The sequence below is a fragment of the Monodelphis domestica genome, chromosome 2 (genome assembly GCF_027887165.1).
Source record: "Monodelphis domestica isolate mMonDom1 chromosome 2, mMonDom1.pri, whole genome shotgun sequence".
Lineage (NCBI taxonomy): Eukaryota > Metazoa > Chordata > Mammalia > Didelphimorphia > Didelphidae > Monodelphis > Monodelphis domestica.
Window position 1 is genome coordinate 459,861,928 of NC_077228.1, and position 22,080 is coordinate 459,884,007.

The following is a 22,080-nucleotide window of genomic DNA, read 5'->3' on the forward strand; positions in this document are numbered from 1 at the left end:
AGACCAGGTGAGCTCCTCTCCAGTTTCTTGGGTTTGGTATCCACTGTCCAAAACACAAACATCGCTCAATACATCTCTGAGTATCTACACACACTTATATACCCTTTGCACTGGCACATATCAGAAGAAAAATAATCTTTTGAAAATTTCTATTTGTCATGACAGCTTAAATGGAAGCTCATTAACTAGCCAGATCAGTGTAATATGTTCTCTTTAATCTTCTGAAGATGAGTTGAAGGCTTCAAAGGCAGCAAGCCACTGTCCAAGACCCCTTCATGAGATGGACCTTTATCCTAAATTGTTTCACATGCTGCCCATGGGTAATCTCCCCTCTCAAAGCCGATCAGCTTGCTTCTAAGGAATTTTCTCAGGAAGGGTTGAGCCACTGCAGAGTAATGGAAGTCTCTACCCATGGCTTCCATTTTTTCAATTGAATTTTGAGCTTTGATTCACTTGGCTCTTCTTATACCAAAAGAATCATGTCAAGAGAAGAGCTGCTTAGAAACAACTCTTAATTTCTATTTGTCTGTAAACATCTCCCAAGAGACTCATTCCCAGATCATGGGAAATCTGGATGCTTCATTGAATTAATTTCGTAATTTTCTCTTCAGTGTCCCGGGCTCTCCAAACATCCCTGTTGGTCTGTTTCCCATAACATCATCTATGACACGGGGGTGGTGAGCATGTCTGCTCACATGGGTCACCATTCCTCTGAGACTGACAATGCTCAGAGCATATGCAGAGCTTCTTCCAAATAATTAGGAGAAGAGGAGAAATGAATGTGTTGCCAGTTCTGCTGGAGGACTAGAAACAATCCAAGGTCTTTGGAACACTGTGGTTAACCTCAGACGTTTGGCAGTCCCCAAAAATTCCAGCCCCCAAGCCAGTTGTATTCACAAGAGCAAATCCCAAGTGAGTCATGAAAATGAGGAAGAACCAGCCGCTGGAGGCAACCTTCCATGGAGCAAATCATCGCAAAGAACTGAAGCTACACATGGATGGCATCTACAAGAACATTGAAGACCTGGATGAATCACGTTGAAATCTTAATAGCAGAGCTGTCTCTGCATAGGAGGTTTGCTAGACAGAGGAATGAAAGGTTAGGACCACAATCAGTCTGTGGCCATCCAGAGAACCATCCAGGTTCTCAGCTGGAAGTCTCATCCCCTTACATTTTTTACTATCTCATCACTATTTTTGCAGCCTCATAGGCAAATCCTACAGCCCTGGAATTGATATCAGATTATTTAGATTATCAGATTATTTCATAATCAACTAAGATGCAAAATAGCCTAAAAGACTTGAAATTGGGGGCATTTCTTCCCATTTAATGGATGAGTCTTATTCATGTAAGAATGTGGATTGTGGAGATGAATGGATAGGTGGGTTTTAAATGGATAAACACAAATGTCTGGCATGTACATAGTTTGTATTTTACATATAAGATTTAAAGATTTACAAAGGGCTCGACATCTCATTTTATTCTAATGACAGTTATGAGAGGGGGGTACTAAGATGAACTTCATTTTCTAGATGAGGAAACTGAGGCAGATAGAGGTTAAATGATTTGCCCAGGTTCATACAGATATGTTTCTAAGACCAGATTTAAACTCAGGTCTTTCTGACTCCATGTCCAATGCTCTAGCCATGGTATCACCTAGTTGCCTTTATATATAGTTGTTTGTCTTCTTTATTAAAATGTGAGCTTTTGGAGAGGAAGGGTTATCTGTTGCCTTAGCACTTATAAACTACCCAGCTCATAGAAAGTGCTGAATATATGCTTACCAGCAGGAAGACATCCAGTAGATTGCAAAGGTATAGCTAGGATGGGATGGGATAAGCATTCTCCTAGGCCACCAAAATTTAAAAGGGACAAAATGAATAACCGATCTTAACAATATAATTAGCTAGAATAATTAGTCAAAATCGCAAGCTACCAAATATTGAACATTATTAAATAATGCCGAATCTATGAGCCACAATACTAATTAACCACCCCATCCTGTTCAGCTGAATTTGTCTTAATTACTTATATTATTTTCATATCATGAATGAAGTGAAAATTAATTCATCTGAAAATTAATTTGAGGTACTACTGTTAGCCCTCTCTCTCTGCTGTCCCTCCCTCTTTCTCTCTCTAGCTCTCTCTCCCTCCCTCCAATCTTATTTCCCTTTTTCTGTATCTTTGTCTCCCCCCTCTCCATTCGACCCCCCCTTCTTTTTGTTTTTCTCTCTCTTTTTGTCTCTGTCGCATTCTTTTTTCCTCCCTCCCTCCCTCTTTTTCTGTTTCTCTCTGTCTTTGTCTCTGTCACTTTTTCTCCTTTTTCTCTTTCTGTTTCTATCTTTCTGTGTCTCTATATCTACCCCTTTCTCTTTGTTTCTTTCTCTCTTTTTGCCTGTCTTTTTCTCTTCCTCCATCCCTCCATTCTTACTCCTTTTTCTATTTCTCTGTCTCTGTTTTGATCTCTTCCTCTCTCTGTTATCACTGCTCCCTTATTGTTTTTTTTCTCTCTCTCTCTGTGTCTGTCTTTATCTCTGCCAGTCTCTCAGTCTCTCTTCCTCCCTTCCTCCATTCTGACTCCCCTTTTCTCAGTTTCTCTCTCTTTCTTTGTCTCTCTGTGTGCCTCTGCCTCTCTGTCTATCTGTCTATCTGTCTCTCTTTCCTTCCTCAAATCATCTTGTAATTATGTATCTCCTGCTCTTGTATTCAATGTAAGCTCCTTGAAGGCAGGCATCATTTTGTTTTGGCTTTTATCCCCTGGACCTCTGACAGTGCCTTGCACATAGCAAGCACTTCATAAATGCTTCTTTTTTTTTTTTTATAACTGTATTGAGTTGTTGAACTTACATAAGCCTTTCAAATCTGTGTAGAGATAAGCCTTAAAGAGGAAGTTGTCTAGCTGCACATACTCATACAACACTTTCTAGCCATTCAAGAAATGGCTCAGTATTTATTCCACTTTGCTTGGCCCCTCTCCCAACTCCTCCGCGTGCCGGGAGATAATAGGATCATAAATTTAGAGGCAGAAGGCCCTTACAGGTTGTCAAGTTCAAGCCCCTGGCTTTACAAATAAACAAATTCAGATATCTTAAATGAAATACCCAGGACTATACAGCTAGGAAAGTATCTGGGCCCTGATTCAAATCCAAGTCTTCTTGCTTTGAAATTCTCTGCTCTAACCACTACACAATATTGTCTCTTTGAGTATAGAAGCAGGTATCTCTACCCCATCCCACATTTTCTTCTTAAATCAAATTTATAACTCAGTTGGAGAGAATTATATATAATCCAACCTGCCTGCCAGCCTGGCTCTCATTTTTCTTCTGTAAGAGTAGAAAAATGTTGGCATGGCGGGATTGGAGAAAGGACGGAAAAACTTCATAGCCAACACCTCCCCCCTCCCACACTTCCCCCAAAAAACCCCAAATCAGCCCAGGTTACATCATCCCTAGAAAGGCCTCCACACACCAGGAAAGCAATGACTAGGGGAAGAGTTATGTGATTAGAACATTCCACACATACCATTTGCAAAATGGTGGGGTAAGAGAGAATGACAGACAACTCCCCTGGACTCCCCTTAGTAAGTAAATATACCACTGGATTCCCTCCACTAATTAATGTAAACTCCTTGTCTTCAGACTGCAGCCTGGAGCCTTAGGAGCATAAATTGTCCTACTAACAAGACTTGATACCCCTTCTGACAAAACCAGATTAGGTAATCTCAGATTAGGGAAATCTCTTTGACCCAATTGATATTTTCTAAGCATCATCCATTGAAAAAAAGCATAATCAAAATGATCATGAAAAAGTCTTCTAATCCAGGTCTCCCAAATTCCAATGAGTTCTATTTTAAGTAAGAAGAAGGAATTCCATTACTCACACATGGCCAAGATTCAAGATGATGCATAAAGCAGACATAAATCAACTCTTGCTCTGACCAGTGTCACCTGGGACCAGATTCTATTCATGGCAGAGCAATTATGAATAACTGAAAGACCTTGCACTGGCAGAAGGGCCCTGAGAATGACTTTTCATCTTCTTTTGTTCACTAATACAGAAGCATTACAGAGTGTCAGGAGATTGGGGTGGGGATGGCACGTGAAAGGAAAGCCCCTTCCCCCAGAAGAGATATGCTCACTTTTCAGTTCCCTGAGGATGCTCAGGTCCTTTATGAAAGGGCTCTCAAGAACAAGATTTTAGGTTAATCTACTATTTGCCAAAAACGGTTAACAATAGCTTTAAAAAAAGTCAAGAGGAAGGAAACCTGGATACAGGAAGTAAAGACTACATAATAACTTCCTTAAGAGAAAGGACTCTTGTTCTTTCCAAGACACTCTATATATGGGGTATGCTCAAAATAGATGCTGACTACATATTTGTTGAATGAATGAATGAATGAATGAATGAATGAATGAATATTATATCAGAACTTCCTCAGGGGACTTTCCAGGTTTGGGGGATAGCCCTGATTCTGAGAAATTACTTCAGTGAAAACCATCCTTCTACTAGTTTTATTGCTTCAAAAGTGAAAAGAATCATAAAGTTAGAGTTAGAAGGGGCCTCAGAGGATATCTAGCCCAAACTCTCATCTTACAGATGAGTCAACAACTCCAGTGAGTTTAAGTAACACTTGTCAATAGTCTTTGGTGGAGTCTAGATACAAATCCCAAACTTCTGGCTCCTGTACCTCTCTCTGTGCTGTACCACATTGTTTTTCTTCCAAGAAAAGTCTAATCTAGCAAAGAATAGTGTGAACATCTGGGATCACTAGCTAGAGCCTATAAATGTTCTAGCTTATTGACTGAGCTGTAACATCGATAATATATTAATCAATCAATCTAAATATTTTAAGAGCCCATAGCCTACTGTTCTAAGGAAGGAAGAGAGAGAGAGAGGAAGGAATGGAGGGAGGAAGGAAGGGAGGAAAGGAAGAAGGAGGGAGGAAGGAAAATTTATAAGGACGGAAGTGAGGAATTTGAAATGAATACTGTTTAGGAGCAAGTAAGGTTAGATCATTACCTCTCACCTGGGTTGCTATAATAATACTAATATATATATATATATATATATAGTGGTAGTCTCTCGTTGACTGAGAATGACTATTGTCTTTGTGCAGTTTCATCTACGGTGTACCCTCATGTGGCTTTGGAGTCCAAAGGCTGAGGCACAGTGTTTGTGGCACATGGGGCATGGGACGCCAGTTGTTACGGGAGGTGCGGCTGTGGCCTGGTGTCGGCGTTCACGCGCAGCGGCAAGACATTGACGTCGTTCATCTTCAAAGGTGGCGGCGGCATGGTTAATGTGGGTTCGCCAGCTGTTTCTGTCCGAGGCAGCGAGTTCTAGTTGCTTTGGTGTAATGCCAGCCCACTTCAAGTTGGACTTTAGCTGATCCTTGAATCTTTTCTTTGGTCGGCCTTGTTTCCTGAGTCCAGCTGACAGTTCACCATAGAATACCTGTCTTGGTATTCGCTGTGGGTCCATGCGGATGACGTGTCCAGACCATCGTAGCTGGGTTTTGAGGACCACGACTTCGATGCTGGTGGAGTTGGCTCTGTCGAGGACTTCCTGGTTGGTGATTCGGTCCTGCCATTGGATCCTCATGATTGACCGGAGGGAGCGTTGGTGGAATTGCTCCAGCTGTTTCATGGGCTTCCGGTACAGTGTCCATGTCTCACAACTGTACAGGAGCGAGCTGAGGACCACTGTGTTATACACTTTGAGCTTCGTTGCAGTGCTTACACCTCTGTGTTGGAGGACTTTGGAGCACAGCCGCCCAAGTGCCTGGCTGGCCTTTTGGATCCTGGCATTAATCTCGTGTTCTAGGGACCCGTCGTTGGCGATGGTGCTGCCCAGGTATTTGAAAGTGTTGATGTTAGAAAGCTGCGTGCCATCAATTGTAATGCACAGCTGGTTAGTTGGTCTCCCTGGTGCAGGTTGGAACAGCACCTCTGTTTTGCTGAGGCTGATAGTCAGGCCAAACAGTTTTGTTGCGGTGTAGAACCTGTCCACAATGGTTTGGAGATGATTTCCTTGGTGGGCCATGAGAGCACAGTCATCTGCAAATAGAGCTTCCAGGATGTCTCTCTGTTGTCTTTGTTTTTGCAGTCAGGCGGCGAAGGCCAAATAGTGAGCCATCCAGTCAGTATTTGATGTAGATGCCCAGGTCTAGATCCATCACAGCATGTCGTAATACTTGAGTGAAAAATAGGTTGAATAGTACCGGAGCGAGGACACAGCCTTGTTTCACGACATTGGAGATGTTGAAGCGATCGGAAGTCTCTCCACCAGATAAGACTTCCCCTGTCATGTCGACATGAAAGAGCTGGATCAGTTTGACGAATTTTGCTGGGCAACCGAGCTTGCTGAGGATCACCCACAATGCGTTCCTGTTCACTGTGTTGAACTCCTTTGTTAGGTCTATGAAGACAATGTAGAGACTTAGGTTCTGCTCAAGGCATTTTTCCTGCATTTGCCTCACTGTGAAGACCATGTCGATGGTGCTGCGATCTGGTCGGAAGCCACATTGTGATTCAGGAAGGTTCTGCTCTGAAACAGATGACAGGAGTCTGTTGAGCATAACACGGGCAAGAATCTTTCCAGCAGTGGAGAGTAGTGAGATGCCTCTGTAGTTGTCACAGGCTGCTCGTGCGCGTTTGTTCTTGTATAGGGCTACAATGGAGGCATCTCTGAGTTCTGGGGGCATGTCTTCCTCTTCCTATATGCTGGTCAGCACTATGTGGAAAGCCTGGAGTGCCTTTCCATTTAAGGCCTTGTACACCTCGGTTGGGATCCCGTCTTTACTGGGTGCCTTGCCTGCACTCATTTGTTGAATGGCTTTTTGGACTTCCTCTATTGAAGGAGGGACGTCAAGTTGTTCAATGGTGCGGTTTTGGGGGCTCTGGTCAAGGGCGCTTTGGTTGACTGAAGAGGGTCGGTTGAGAAGCTGACTGAAGTGTTCTTTCCACCTGTTGCTGATGCCTTTTTTATCTTTTATGAGAGTGTCACCATCAGAGGATAGCAAGGGAGTGGTGGTGGGTTTTAATGGCCCATAGACAGTCTTGAGGGCACTGAAAAATTGTAGTTTTTTGTATCAGCAAAACACTGGATTTCTTCTGCCTTTTTTTCCCACCATCGGTCTTGCATCTTCCTGATCTCACGCTGCGCCGTGGCTTGGAGAGACTTGAATCTGTCCTTTTTAGGAGCAGAGTTTGGGTTATTTTGCCACTCCATAAAGGCTTTGTTCTTTTTGCTCAATAGGTCTTCAATAGCAGTGCTGTTCTCGTAGAACCAGTCCTGGTGGTTGCGTTGTTTGGGGCCTAGGACTGCCTTTGATGTTTCTTTCACTGCATCTCTGAACTGGTTCCATTTCTCGGTTGAGCTTGCAGTGAGTGGTCCCTTGGCAGACAGTTTGTCGTCCAGGCAGGAATGGAATGTTTGCAAATAAGATGAATCTCTAAGACGACTCACGTTGTAAAATGCGCAAACTGCCTGAGCGTGTTTTGGATGGCGAGGCGCAATGCACATTTGAAGAGTCGCTCTAACCAATCAGTGGTCTGTCCAGCATTCAGCTCCTCTCATGGCTTTGGTGATCTTTACATCCTGGATGTCTCACCGGCGTTAATACTAAGTGGCTTACACCTTCCTAAAGTCTCTTTCTCCTTTCATTCATCTTCTACCCAGCAACAAAGTGATTTTCCTAAAGCATAGATCTGTCTGACAAATATGTGTGACAAGTATACAGATCAAAGGGTATCTCAGCAAGAAACACAAACCCAAAGAAGATAAAAGTGCTTCTAAGTTGGCCATGCACAAAAAGAGGGAAAAAATATTTTAAAAAAATTAAGCATTTGCTAATTTGTTAAAAAAAAAAAAGATGTTGCTATTTCTAAACTACTGCTTTTACTTATGGAAATGTGGTTGAGGAAAACTAGAAGGGAAAGCAAGAAAAAAATCTGTTTTGAACAATCTGAAAGCTTTTGTAGAAAATGTGAACCAGAGTGGGAACTCTGCTATTGTCCATAGGGAACTTAGATTCCAAGGTGAACAAGATCTTATAGAATCATCCATTTAGAGCTGAGAGCAACCCCATAAGTCATTTAAGAGATAATGATAGAATGTAAGCTCCTAGATGGCCAATGAATAAAGTACCAGGTCTTGAGTCGGGAAGACTTATCTTTTGTTTTTGTCACATCCCACCTTGACCCCCCACCCAATCACCTAGCAGAGTGCCTTAAACTGGACCAATGATTTGACCAAGGGAGGGAATTCCTAGTGAAAAACTTCCTCTCCCAATCAATCCACAAATCAATAAACAGTTATTAAATGTCTACTAAGTACCAGGCACTGTGCTAAGCACTAAGGATACAAAAAAAAAAGGCAAAAAACAGCCCCTCACCTCCAGGAAGTCACAATCTAATGAGGGAGATAATATGAAAGCAGAGCTGAACCATACATTGTCAGGTCCTGGCTTTTTTTTTTTTAATTTTTAATTTTTTTTAAATTTTATTTGGTCATTTCCAAACATTATTCATTGGAAACAAAGATCATTTTCTTTTCTTACCTCCCCCCTCTCCCACCACCTCTCCCATAGCCCACGCGCAATTCCACTGGGTATCACATGTGTTCTTGATTCAAACCCATTTCCATGTTGTTGGTATTTGCATTAGAGTGTTCATTTAGAGTCTCTCCTCAGTCATATCCCCTCCACCCCTGTAGTCAAGCAGTTGCCTTTCATCGGTGTTTTTACTCCCACAGTTTATCATCTGTTTGTGGATAGTGTTTTTTAGATCCCTGCAGATTGTTCAGGGACATTGCATTGCCACTAATGGAGAAGTCCATTACCTTCGATTGTACCACAATGTATCAGTCTCTGTGTACAATGTTTTCCTAGTTCTGCTCCTTTCGCTCTGCATCACTTCTTGGAGGTTGTTCCAGTCTCTATGGAATTCCTCTACTTTATTATTCCTTTTAGCACAATAGTATTCCATCACCAACATATACCACAATTTGTTCAGCCATTCCCCAATTGAAGGGCATCCCCTCATTTTCCAATTTTTGGCCACCACAAAGAGCGCAGCTATGAATATTCTTGTACAAGTCTTTTTCCTTATTATCTGTTTGGGGTACAAACCCAGCAGTGCTATAGCTGGATCAAAGGGCAGACAGTCTTTTATTGCCCTTTGGTCATAGTTCCAAATTGCCCTCAAGAATAGTTGGATTAATTCACAACTCCACCAGCAATGAATTAGTGTCCCTACTTTGCCATATCCCCTCCAGCATTCATTACTTTCCATAGCTGTCGTGTTAGACAATCTGCTAGGTGTGAGGTGATACCTCAGAGTTGTTTTGACTTGCATCTCTCTGATTATAAGAGATGTAGAGCACTTTTTCATGTGCTTATTAATAGTTTTGATTTCTTTGGCTGAGAACTGCCTGTTCATGTCCCTTGCCCATTTATCAATTGGAGAATGATTTGATTTTTTTGTACAATTGATTTAGTTCTTTGTAAATTTGAGTAATTAGACCTTTGTCAGAGGTTTTTATGAAGATTGTTTCCCAATTTGTTGCTTCCCTTCTGATTTTAATTACATTGGTTTTGTTTGTACAAAAACTTTTTAATTTGATGTAGTCAAAATTATTTATTTTACATTTTGTGACTCTAAGTCTTGCTTGGTTTTAAAATCTTTCCCTTCCCAAAGGTATAACAGGTATACTATTCTATGTTCACTTAATTTACTTAAAGTTTCCTTCTTTATGTTCAAGTCATTCACCCATTCTGAATTTATCTTGGTGTAGAGTGTGAGGTGTTGATCCAAACCTAATCTCTCCCACACTGTCTTCCAATTTTCCCAGCAGTTTTTATCAAATAATGGATTAACTGTCTTGCTGAGATCATTTACGCCAAGTCTATTCCACTGATCCTCCTTTCTGTCTCTTAGCCAGTACCAAATTGTTTTGATGACCACTGCTTTATAGTATAGTTTGAGATTTGGGACTGCAAATCCTCCTTCCTTTGCATTTTTTTTCATGATTTCCCTGGATATCCTTGATCTTTTGTTCTTCCAAATGAACTTAGTTATGTTTTTTTTCTAATTCAGTAAAGAAGTTTTTTGGTAGTTCAATGGGTATGGCACTAAATAAGTAAATTAATTTGGGTAAGATTGTCATTTTTATTATGTTAGCTCGTCCCACCCATGAGCAATCAATGTTTTTCCAATTGTTTAGATCTAGTTTTAGCTGTGTGGAAAGTGTTTTGTAGTTGTGTTCATATAGTTCCTGTGTTTGTCTAGGCAGATAGATTCCTAAGTATTTTATATTGTCTAGGGTGATTTTGAATGGTATTTCGCTTTCTAATTCTTGCTGTTGAAATGGGTTAGAGATATATAGAAATGCTGATGAATTATGCAGGTTTATTTTGTATCCTGCAACTTTGCTAAAGTTGTTGATTATTTTGAGTAACTTTTTGGTTGATTCTCTAGGATTCCTTAAGTAAACCATCATATCATCTGCAAAGAGTGATAGCTTGGTCTCCTCATTTCCAATTTTAATACCTTCAATTTCTTTTTCTTCTCTAATTGCTACTGCTAGTGTTTCTAGTACAATGTTAAATAATAGAGATGATAATGGGCATCCTTGTTTTACTCCTGATCTTATTGGAAAGGCTTCTAGTTTATCCCCATTGCAGATGATGTTTGCTGATGGTTTTAGATATATATATATATATATATATATATATATATATATATATATATATATATATATATATATATATATATATATATATATATATATATATAAGATAGATATATCTTTCATTTGCTTTGCCTAGTCTTTCATCTTCTTTGCCTCATTTTCCAGCTGGTTGATTTTGGCTTTCAAGACACTATTTTCTATTTCCAGATGACTTATCTTAGTTTTTAAGTTCTTTTCCCAATTGTCTTCAGCCTCTCTTAATTGTGTTTTGAATTGCATTTTGAGTTCTTCCAAAGCCTGTATCCAATTCGCTGGGATTTCTGATTTTTTCTTTGCTGGGTCCTCCCCCTCTGTTTCATTCGCTCTTTGCTCATTACCTGTGCAGAAGCTGTCTATTGTAATTTCTTTCTTCTTTTTCTGTTGTTTGCTTGAGTTGACCCCTTCTTTGCTCCTTATCTGGCTGTGCTCTTGCTCCTCTCATTTTGTTTTTGTTTTGGGGCTGTCAGTCTCCCCTCTTGGAGCTTTGTCAGATCTCTTGGTACAGTCTCTAGGGGAAGAATGTTAGCTTCCCTGTCCTCTGGAGGCTTTTGATTGGATTGAGTTCAATTGGGTTGGGCTGTATGTGGTATGAAGCACTGAGGCTCTGAAGACTCCTGGGAGGCTGGGCCACCCAGGCTCTCTCCAGTTCTCTCCAGCTGCTTCTCCACTGTCCGCAAGTGCCTTTGCCCACCTCCCTAAACTCTGAGGAGTTCTGATGGAATTAGGTTTAACTGTATTGGTCTGGATGTGCCCTAGGCAAGGGTGAGACTGGAGCCCAATGGAGGGACCCAGCCATGGCCCGTTTCTCCCTGGCTTCCTCCCTGCTGTCCAAGCTGGATGCCCCGAGCCCAGCGCCCTGCTGCTCACAAGGTAGACCCTCCAAACCAGCACCTTTGCCCACTCAGAGGTTCCTGCTGCTGCTGGGGGCTTAGCCCTCTGGGTTGTGGGGGAGGGGTCCTGGGACCTTCGCTCTGCCTTCCCCTTAGCCCTGAATATTATCGAATTTTGGCTTTTGGGGGCGTACCTTTGGATTTGAGTCCAGAAGGTGGGTTCCCCGCTTCTGCCCTGTTTTTCAGATTGAATTTTGGTGCCCTAGGAGCATTCAGTCTGTATTGGTTAAGGAAGGGTCTTCCACGAGGTCTGAACTTTTGCTGCTTGCCAAGCTGCCATCTTGATTCCGCCCCCTGGACTCCCAGATCCTGGCTTTTTATCCTGTCAGCTGTCCCTTTTTTCCCATGGATGAATTCATTCCATTAACACTCAATGTCATAATTATTAGAAGTGCATTTATACCCATTCTGTTCCTTCTCACTATCCCACTCTTCCTTTCTTTCCATGATATCCCTGCTTAGATGTCCAATTTTCTTTGACCAGTGCCTCTCTGATTCATACCCCTTCCCCAAAATCCCTCCATATCCTCTCCCCTTGCTCTCCTAGCCCACCTTTCTGAAGGTCCCTCCCTTGTCTCTTCCCTTTTTACCTTTTAATTCTCATTCTAGCCTCGGTAGAGATTTTTGAAAGTCCTAAAACATACTGTACTTGGAGTCACTGTGGTTTCTGAGTAGTCTCTGAGAACTGTATCCTACCTATATAGAGAAAGCACAGGATATGAAGAAAAGCACTTGACAATATAAGGGTTAAATTGGGAGTTTTGACAAAATAAGAGAGCAGCTTTTAATAACTTAAGTTTTCATAACAATATAGTAGAGTTGTAAATTAATATTATTCCTTTAAACCAGAGAAAAGAAAACTTCTAGCAGCTTTTAACAATTAACAATTTAGTTTTATTAAAATAGAGATAGTAAAAAAATATAGTAAAATGAATATAGTAAAGGAGAGAAATATAGGAAAGAGGTAGAGAAAGAAATTTCCTAATGTCTATAGTAGTTATCCTATAGCTACCTATAATTATTATCTAAAATGCCTATATTTTCCTATAACTACCATTAATAACAACCACCCCACAAAGTTCCAACCCAATCCACCCAATCAAAACCAACCCAATCAGTGTTTAATCCAGCCTCAATTAAGTCTATCAACAAAGACCAACCACCTCCCAAAAAGTTCAAGAAAGGAAAAAAACCCAATGGCCCAAACCAAAAGTCCCAAACCCCCAAAGCCAAAAAGCCCTCTACAGGCTAAAGCCAAAAATCTCAATAAGCTCAGGCTAGCCTTTTATATTCCAGCAATGCCAACCACCAATCCAACGCACTCCCAGCAGCCAACTTCACCACAACTGCCAACCTTAACTGTCAGCAACTGATGCTGTCCCCTTTTATCGCCCCTTCTTACCTCACTTTCTGTCTCTCTGGTTTCTACTTCCTTTCACTGTGTGCTGGTTAATCCCTACACATCTCTATGGTAAGAGGACCTCCAGGTCCCCCATTAAATTTAAAAAGGAATAAAGAATCCCTTTTAAAGCAAGAAAAAGACTCTCTGATTGATACTAGAGGAAGGAGAGAAACCTTATTCTATTCTATAACCAGGAGAGAAAAATCATTCTATTCTATGACCAAAGAAAAACCTCAAAAACAAAATTTATTAATCATCAACTATGTGCCAGGCCCTGTATTTAGCACTGGGGAGAGAAAAGAAAAAAAAGGCAAAAAACAGTCCTGCCCTCTAGGAGCTCACAATCTAATAAAAGAATTTCACAATATTCATGGAAAGAAAGGCAAGAAAGGAAGGAAGGAAGGAAGGAAGGAAGGAAGGAAGGAAGGAAGGAAGGAAGGAAGGAAGGAAGGAAGGAAGGAAGGAAGGAAGGAAGGAAGGAAGGAAGGAAGGAAGGAAGGAAGGAAGGAAGGAAGGAAGGAAGGAAGGAAGGAAGGAAGGAAGGAAGGAAGGAAGGAAGAAGGAAGGAAGAAGGAAGGAAGAAGGAAGGAAGGAAGGAAGGAAGAAAGGAAGGAAGGAAGGAAGGAAGGAAGGAAGGAAGGAAGGAAGGAAGGAAGGAAGGAAGGAAGGAAGGAAGGAAGGAAGGAAGGAAGGAAGGAAGGAAGGAAGGAAGGAAGGAAGGAAGGAAGGAAGGAAGGAAGGAAAATATTCCTTCCCTTCAAGTATCCCCTATTCTATTGGAGGAGGAGGAACAAGTAAGTATATATAAAGTTTTTTTAAAACAACCTATGGTTTTTATGGCATAAGGAGTTCCCAGTAAGGCACTATCCTCTGAATAGTCTAGCAAAGGAAGCCAAATGTCTGAGTAAGTAAGCTGATAGATTTGGAGTCAGAGAGATCTGAATTTGAGTCCTGCCTCAAACATTTACTAACTCTTTGTGTCTTTGGGCAAGACTTTTTGTCTCTGTTTCCTCATCTGCAAAATGAAAAAAAAAATAGTAATAATATCTATCTGCCAGGATTGCTGTTAGGATAATATCTGTAAAAATGCTTTTAAAACCTTAAAGCACAAAAATTAAGTGACTTACCTGAGGTCACACAGTCAGTAAACAAGGTAACTTTTGGAGAGTACAGAGTAGTATAATTTGGGGTTTAGTAGATTAAGAGAAACCATTTAAACTCACTTTTTCTAGGAAATATATATGAAACCTAGATATCTTCAGCCCCTATGCAAGCAGCTTGCCCTTGTCTCAGTCTGTTTTTGTAGAGGTTCTCTAGTTATCCTAAGTGTGTATTTTATCTCACCATCTAGATGTTATGAGAGAAAAGGCTCTGTACTTGGAATTAAATGTCTTTGCCACTCACTACCACATCAACTTTCCAGGTCTCAGTTTTGTCAACAGTAAAACAAGGGCCTTGGTCTAGATAACCTCCTAGGTCCCTTCCAGGTCTAATAATCTTTGGTTTAATGTAAAGAGCACTAGACTTGCAATCAAGAGAATCCTGGATCACAGGGTCATAGATTTAGAAATAGAAGAGACCTTATGCTCCAGTTAGTCTAACCTTCTCATCTTTCAGATGAGGAAATCAAGGCCCACAGAGATCAGATGAACTTGTATCCAAAGTCACCAAGTCAAAGTTTCACCTCAGTTCCTCTTACTCCAAATTCAGCACTCTTGCCACATCACTACTTTGCCTACCTCTGATACTTCCTCAAAAGGTTACCACAAGCTATTCAATTCCAGTCTGAACCTCAATTTCCTCATTTGTAAAATGAGGATAATAAAACCTAGAGGGTCTTCTTCATAAAGTTGCTGAGAGAGATGGTATGGGTAAAGTGCTTTGTAAGCCCTCAGCTCTCACTCTACACTCTGTCTTCTTTCCCACCAGAAACTTGTACCCCATTGCTAAAACCACTCTGGTCCCATATAGATGACTTTTGACCTAACTTTGTCCACATTAAATTCTTCTTCTTCATGTGTCTTGTTTCCTTTCCACTCTCCTCCACCATGTCCAGACTATATTGCCACAAGTATATCACCCCTCTCTAATTTCCAGATCCCCTTCATATGTTGTCTTTCTCCATTAGCATGTAAGTTTCTAGAGGGCAAGGACTACTTTGTTTGTTTAATACAGGGGTCCCCAAACTTTTTACACAGGGGGCCAGTTCACTGTCCCTCAGATCATTGGAGGGCTAGACTATAAAAAACTATGAACAAATCTGTATACCCCTATCTGGGATAGTGGAGGCTGTAGCACTGGCTGTGATGGGCCTGTCATACCTTGCACAGGCCCATCACCGCCATCACTATACCAGGCAGCACAGAATTCCCTCCCCCAGATCACCACTCACCATGCTGATGTCTTTCATTTTGCAGCCACATAATCCTTTGACTGGCGCCTCGTTCTCCTTCAGTTACTTTCAGAGCAAGGTGCCACACAAAGGATTATGTCACTGGAGGTAGTACTGTAGGTGAGCGATGCTGTGCTTTGCGGTGCCTCCACATACAGTGCTCCTCTCACTGACCACCAATGAAAGATGTGCCCCTTCCGGAAGTGCAGTGGGGGGTCGGAAAAATGGCTTCAAGGGGCCACATGTGGCCTGCGGGCCGTAGTTTGGGGACCCCTGGTTTAATATATATATATATCCCCAGCATTTAGACAGCACATTGACTGATACTTAGGAAATGCTTAAGAGAGATTCTTTCTAGCTATCCTGGACAGTAAGGACAATTGTTCCCCTTTCAGTTTCTTCTGGATTCCTATCAAAAGACCTAAAACCCTATTGTTCACACACATTAACTGATGAATATTTATTCACCAGATACTTTTAAATTTCCTTTTTAGAAATCCAAATGTTATTTGCATGTAAGAATCCAGATCAATCCCAAATCTTCCAGAGATGTGACACATCAATATCATCTCCTCCCCAATTTTCCCCTCACTTAGCTGTGAGTGCTTCCTGTATTACTTTGACCCCAACCCAAACCAGTTCTCATTCTTAGAGCCAAGTTTCTACCACTGATTTGCTGACATAAGAATTTCAAGCTAGAAGGAAGCTTGGATATTCAGCTTTCTGGCACTTTCACTGTAGTTTTATCCTCAAGTGGAAACAATATAAGTACCAGAGAATGGATCATGGAGGTCTCACTCCCACAGGTCCAATTCTGGACTTGAAATTCAACTAGTTAGAGCTATATTCCCTTGGCTTAAGAATTAGTCCTAATTAAAAGATTCAAAAACCCTGAAGAGGAGACCTCCTCTTGAATGTTTATCTTTTTTTTTAAGCATTTATCTTTCCTCTCCCCTCCCCATCTATGAAGAATTTTAAAAATATAACCCTCAAAGAAACATGCACAATCTCTTAAAACAAATTCCCACAATGGTCACATCCAAGGATATAGGTCTCATAGTGTTTTTTGTTTTGAGTCCTTCAGCTCTCTGGCAGGAGTTAGGTGATATGTTTAAACTCTTGTCTTCTCTCAGGTGCTTTCTAAGGGAATTCCTAACCCAGTATAGGTCTTGATTAAGGAATATGGGATACGAGCCTACAAGGTGAAATAATGTGGATATTATTTTTTAATTAATTTATAATATTTTCTATGGTTACAAGATTCATATTCTTCATCTCCCCTCCCCCCAACCCTCTCCCATAGCTGGCACATAATTCCACTGGGTTTTACATGTGTCTTTGATCAAGATCTATTTCCATATTATTGATATCTACACTAGGGTGGTCATTTAGAGTCTACATCCCCATCAACCCATGTGAGCAAGCAGTTGTTTTTCTTCTGTGTTTCTATTTCCAAATGTGGATATTCTTGATGGTTGTTGTTGGTAATGGTAAAATACTAAGGTTTTGTTGGTTCCTTGGTAACCCACAGAGAAGGACTTTCTCCCAGGGACAAGTGCGCTAAGAGCATCAGACAGAGTTCAAAACAGGACAGGGGCTTATTTTAAAACCAGTTTGATGGAGGGGAGGATTAAGGACTTAGGATACCCTGACACTAAGGGGTCTAGGTAGATGCCCACCTTCTACAACCCCCGCATGGGGGTTTCTTCATTTTCTTCAAATCTCCTTAAAATCCCTACTCTGTCTAAATTCCCTGGCTATCTGACTACCTGACACTACTAATCCTCCAAATTACTTTGGTAAGTTCTTCAGAGTAGGTTAGGGTGAGCCTTTATGGTAGAGTTAAACCCTAATAGGGTTAGGCTGAATATGGCTTCAGGTCCTCCCAGGACAGACAGTTGTACTGGCTTGCAGGTCACAAACCTTCAGGGTTGACAGGTACTTCCAGATTGCAGGAACACTGATGATAACAAGTCAATGAGAGGTTTTTCTAGTCTTTTCTATTTTTTTTGTTTGTTTTGGGGTTTGTTTGTTTTTTAAGAACAGCAGGGATCAAGATATTTGGCTCCAGTGGATATGAAACCAAATCCTCCTCTTCAGAGAGATGGAGATAAAGTAGAAGTTCCAGGCTCTCCCAGAAACAGGAAGTCTAAGAGCCCCCCAGTAACTGCTGGTGTCCACCTTTCATGTTCCAGAATTCACATCACCAGTTCCATAGCATGTGGTCAGGTCCAGCAAACCTCTCTTTGAAAAATCTTCTCTTTTACCTGTTTGAAACCCATTTCTGTTCTTCCCTTATTACAAAGGTGTTTTAAAGACAAACCTTGGAAAGAGATGACCTGTTACTGTTCATCATTTCAGTCTAGCATAGGGTCAAGCCTATGAAAGTCCTCCTTCAGAGTCAACATTGAACCATCATGATTACTCTTTGAGTATGGCTCTTTTATCAGTTCTAAATCTACATAACTGTGCTAACATGTGTCCTATATCTCTGATCTTTCCCATAAGAATATCATGAAAGGGGCACCTCGGTGACACAGAGGATAAAGTGCCAGGCCTGAAGTCAAGAAAACCCAGGTTCAAATCTGGCCTCAGACACTTCCTAGCTGTGTGACTCTAGGCAAGGCACGGAACCCCATTTACCTAGCCTTTGCTCTTTTGTCTTAGAATTGTTACTAAGTCAAAAAAATAAGGTTTTTTAAAAAAAAGAATATCATGAGAGACTTTAGAATGCTTTACTAAACTCTACATAAATTATACAGGGTATTCCCAGACTTAGTGTACTATTAAATTTGTTAAAACTTAATATTTGCTAAGAATTTTGGAACAGTCCATATTTACCATATTCTCCTGGTCTGCCAGTCTGGTAACTATCAAAATAACATAAATAATTAATAATAAACTTAGTTTGGCATAACTTGGTCTTGGGGAAGCCATGCTGGATCTTTTTGATCACCATTTTGTTTCTTAGATGTTTATTATCTCTTTAATCATACTCTTAGAATTTTGGCAGAAATTGAAATAAAGTTCAATGGGACTATAGTTTGTAGGCTCCATCCCATTTTCTTCAAAAAAAAAAAACCAATTAGCATCTTTACCATTCTGCTGGAAAATGGTAAAGATCCTAATTGGTTTTTTATCACTTTAAATTTTTTTATTGTTTTTAAATTTTTATTTTATCATTCACCTATCACTGAAAGTGGTTCAGTAATATCTTCCAGTCCTTTCAGTATATATAATAATAAAAATAACTATAGATACAGATATAGATATGTGGTATGAAGGTGCTTTATACATGCTAAATCATTTGATCCTCCAAACAATCCTCATTTTACAGATGTAAAAGAGAGAATATGCATGCATGCAAAGGACATTATCTGTCAGTCAAAAGAAACATTCCATTTTGGAATGTTACCAGGAAAAACAGTTGGAGCTAAGCCAATAGCTGAACTGAGCTGGACTGACCTTTGGCTTCTGACAGAGTGGTGGAGAAGAAGCTGAGGCTTTTGATGTGGCTGATGGTGGTGGCTGAACCTGAAGAGCTAATTGTATCTCTGAGACTTGAGTTTGAAGGAAAAAGAAAGAAGATAGACAGTTGTCCTCTTGTCTCTCTGACTGTCTCTGCTACTGATTGATTGCCATTTCCCCAATATCCTCCTAACCCTCATTTTAGAGAATAGGGAAACCTATCCCTCATACTTTATCCTCCATCCTTGTCCTGTGTTCCCCAATAAACCCTTACTTGAGTTAAAGAAAAGAGTATTTTCTCTAAAGCATAATAGTTCACACTGAGTGAAACTGAAAAAGGAGGGGAAGCTGAAAGGCTTCTGTAGTGGGAGGAAAAGGGAGGAGGGTAAGCAAAATTTGATCCATTAATTATCCAGAATCAATCAATATACACCCTTAGAATTACTATTACACAGATGAGAAAAGTTCAATGACTTACCCAGAGTCACTCAACTAAAAAAAGTATTGGGGTGGGGCAGCTGGGTGGCTCAGTGGATTGAGAGTCAGGCCTAGAGACAGGAGGTCTTGGCCTCAGATACTTTCTAGCTGTGTGACCCTGGGCAAGTCACTTAATCCTCTTTGCCTAGCCCTTCCTATTCTTTTGCCCTGAAACCAGTATATATATAGGATAAGAACTCAGGTCTTCATGATTCCAAGTCTCATACTCTATGCACTGTCCCAGGTTTTGATCAATGTAATGATTAATTACATTGATCAGAAGTAATGATCAATCACTATTTCCTATTTCAAGATCCTTCATCTATCTACCCAATGGTAATTACTAAGATGGCCCCTTCCCTTCTCTCCCAGCCAAAGCCTTTTGTCATTATTATCTCTGTGACTGTACCTTGCATACCACCTCTTCCTGATTCCCTGATAAAGACTCAATCAGATCAGCTTTGTGCAACAATATGACATAATAGTTAGTTAGAACACTGGACCCCAAATGGGGAAATATGGGTTCAAAACATATTTCTGATAGTTTCTAGGCAATCTCTGAGCGCCAGTTGTTTTTTTTTAATCTGCACAATGAGGATAATATATGTTTTCCCCACCTTATTACAGGTTTTCCTACTTAAAAACCAATTTTAGCTATTTGAACATTTTCACTATCTGAAAACTATCTCATGGTTTTGATTTTTGCTCTTACTCATATTTTTAAATGTACATTTAGAGCAATAGTTCATGAGCATTTAGAAAGAGAAGTGATCATTAAGAGAAGACAGGGCTTCTGTAAAAGCAGGTCAAGCAGGGGCAGCCGGATGGCATAGTGGATAGAATGCCAGGCCTGGAGACAGGAAGATGGGGGTTCAAATCTGGCTTCAGACACTTCCTAGCTGTATGTCCCTGGGCTAGTGACTTGACCCCAAGCCCTTGCCACTCTTCTGTCTTAGAACTGATACTAAGGTTCCTTCACTAGGGCTTTTATCCAGCGCTGCAGAGCCAGCCCATCCCAGAACCCAGAGCTGAGCCCCAGAATGATACAGCAGCAGCCTCTGCCTCTGTCGCCAGCCCAGAGGGCGACCGCAGCCCCACGCTCCGGAAGCACGGAGAGAAGCAGTATCTGCAGCAGATCGCCCACGTCACCCAGTATGGCTCCAGGAAGAAGGACCGCACGCACGGGCACTGGCACCCTGTCTGTGATCGGCATTCAAGCCCGCTACAACCAAGTGTGTGTTCTTGAAGGGAGTCCTGGAGGAACTGCTGTGGTTTATTAGGGGCTGCACAAATGATAAGGAACTCTCCGCGAGTGAAGTTCTGGAGTGCTAATGAGTCGCGTGACTTTTTGGACAACCTGAGCTTCCCTCACAACGAAGAAGATTTGGAACCAGTCTGTGGTTTCCAGTGGAGACATTTAGGGGCAGAATACAAAGAGATGAACACAGATTAAACCAACCCTGATGACAGAAGGATCGTTATGTGTGCTTGGAATCCGAAAGATCTTCCTCTCGCCGGCTTGCCTCTGTGCCATGCTCTCTGTTAGTTAGTGAATGATGAGCTTTCCTGTCAGCTATACCAGCAATCCGGAGATATGGGCCTCGGAATGCTGTTCAACATCACCAGTTACACCCTGCTCACCTAAGATCACTCACATCACAGGCCTGAAGCCAGGTGATTTTGTACCCACTCTGGGAGATGCTCATGTATACAAGACAGGTTCAAATGATGAATTGGAGAGACTAAGGTGAAGTTCAAAAAATATAAATGTAAAGTTCTATACTTGGGTTCAAAAAATCAATTGAGCAAGCCATGTCTAGCCAATGTGGGACTATTTTTTTATGGAGGAGAAGAAACTGAGGATTTCAACAGACAGTAAGTTCAACATGAATCAACTATAACATGGTAGCCATAGAAAGCTAAATTGGCCTCATTTAAAGTGGCAGACTGCCTTGAATATAGAAGAGAAGGGTACTATTTTTACTTTAAGTTGAGCAGAACACTTCTGACGTATTATGTTTAGGTCTGATTGTCACATTTTAGCAAGGTCATGGACCAAGTGGAATGTGTCCAGAAGAGAATGGCCAATGTAATGACCACATCATAGGAAGGCATATGTCAAAGAAAAGGGTGGTATTTCGTCTAAAGCAGAAAAGACAAATGGGGGTACATAATAGTCATTTTCAAGTATTTGAAGGGATGTCATATGGAAAAGATATTATTAGAATTATTCTACATGGTCCAGAGGACTGAATCAAGAGTAGTGGAAAGAAGTTATAAAGGGGAAGATTAAAACTTGATATAAGGAAAAGCTTCCTACAATTTAGAACTAAATGCACAGGGAATGGAATGCTTTGGAATGCGTGAGTTCCCCCACACCTGAGATCTTCCAGCAGAGGCTAGATGATCACTTTGAGGTAGATTGTAGAATGGTTTCTTGTTCAGATATGAGCTGACTTCGATACCTCAGAAATTCCTTCCTGCTCTGTGATTTTATACACAATTACTTCACTATTGAATCAAATTAACTTGGAAGTGGTTCATCAGAACTGCATGGAAACATGGTTACATTCCAAATGACAAATATCTAATATAGTATCAGGCATATATACATAAAGAAAGGAACAATATTTACAAGCTTTTCTTGTCTTTCAATATAGAACATTTTTACTCAGCCAGCTTTCATGAAGAGAGGGATCCAAAAAGTTTGTATGAAAGC

The 22,080-nt window shown here is 40.9% G+C and overlaps 1 pseudogene; it reads left to right on the top strand.

Annotated features, from left to right (window-relative positions):
• The first annotated feature begins 919 nt into the window (after positions 1 to 919).
• LOC100616917 (thymidylate synthase-like) lies at positions 920 to 21,112 on the top strand (annotated as a pseudogene).
• The last annotated feature ends 968 nt before the right edge of the window (positions 21,113 to 22,080 follow it).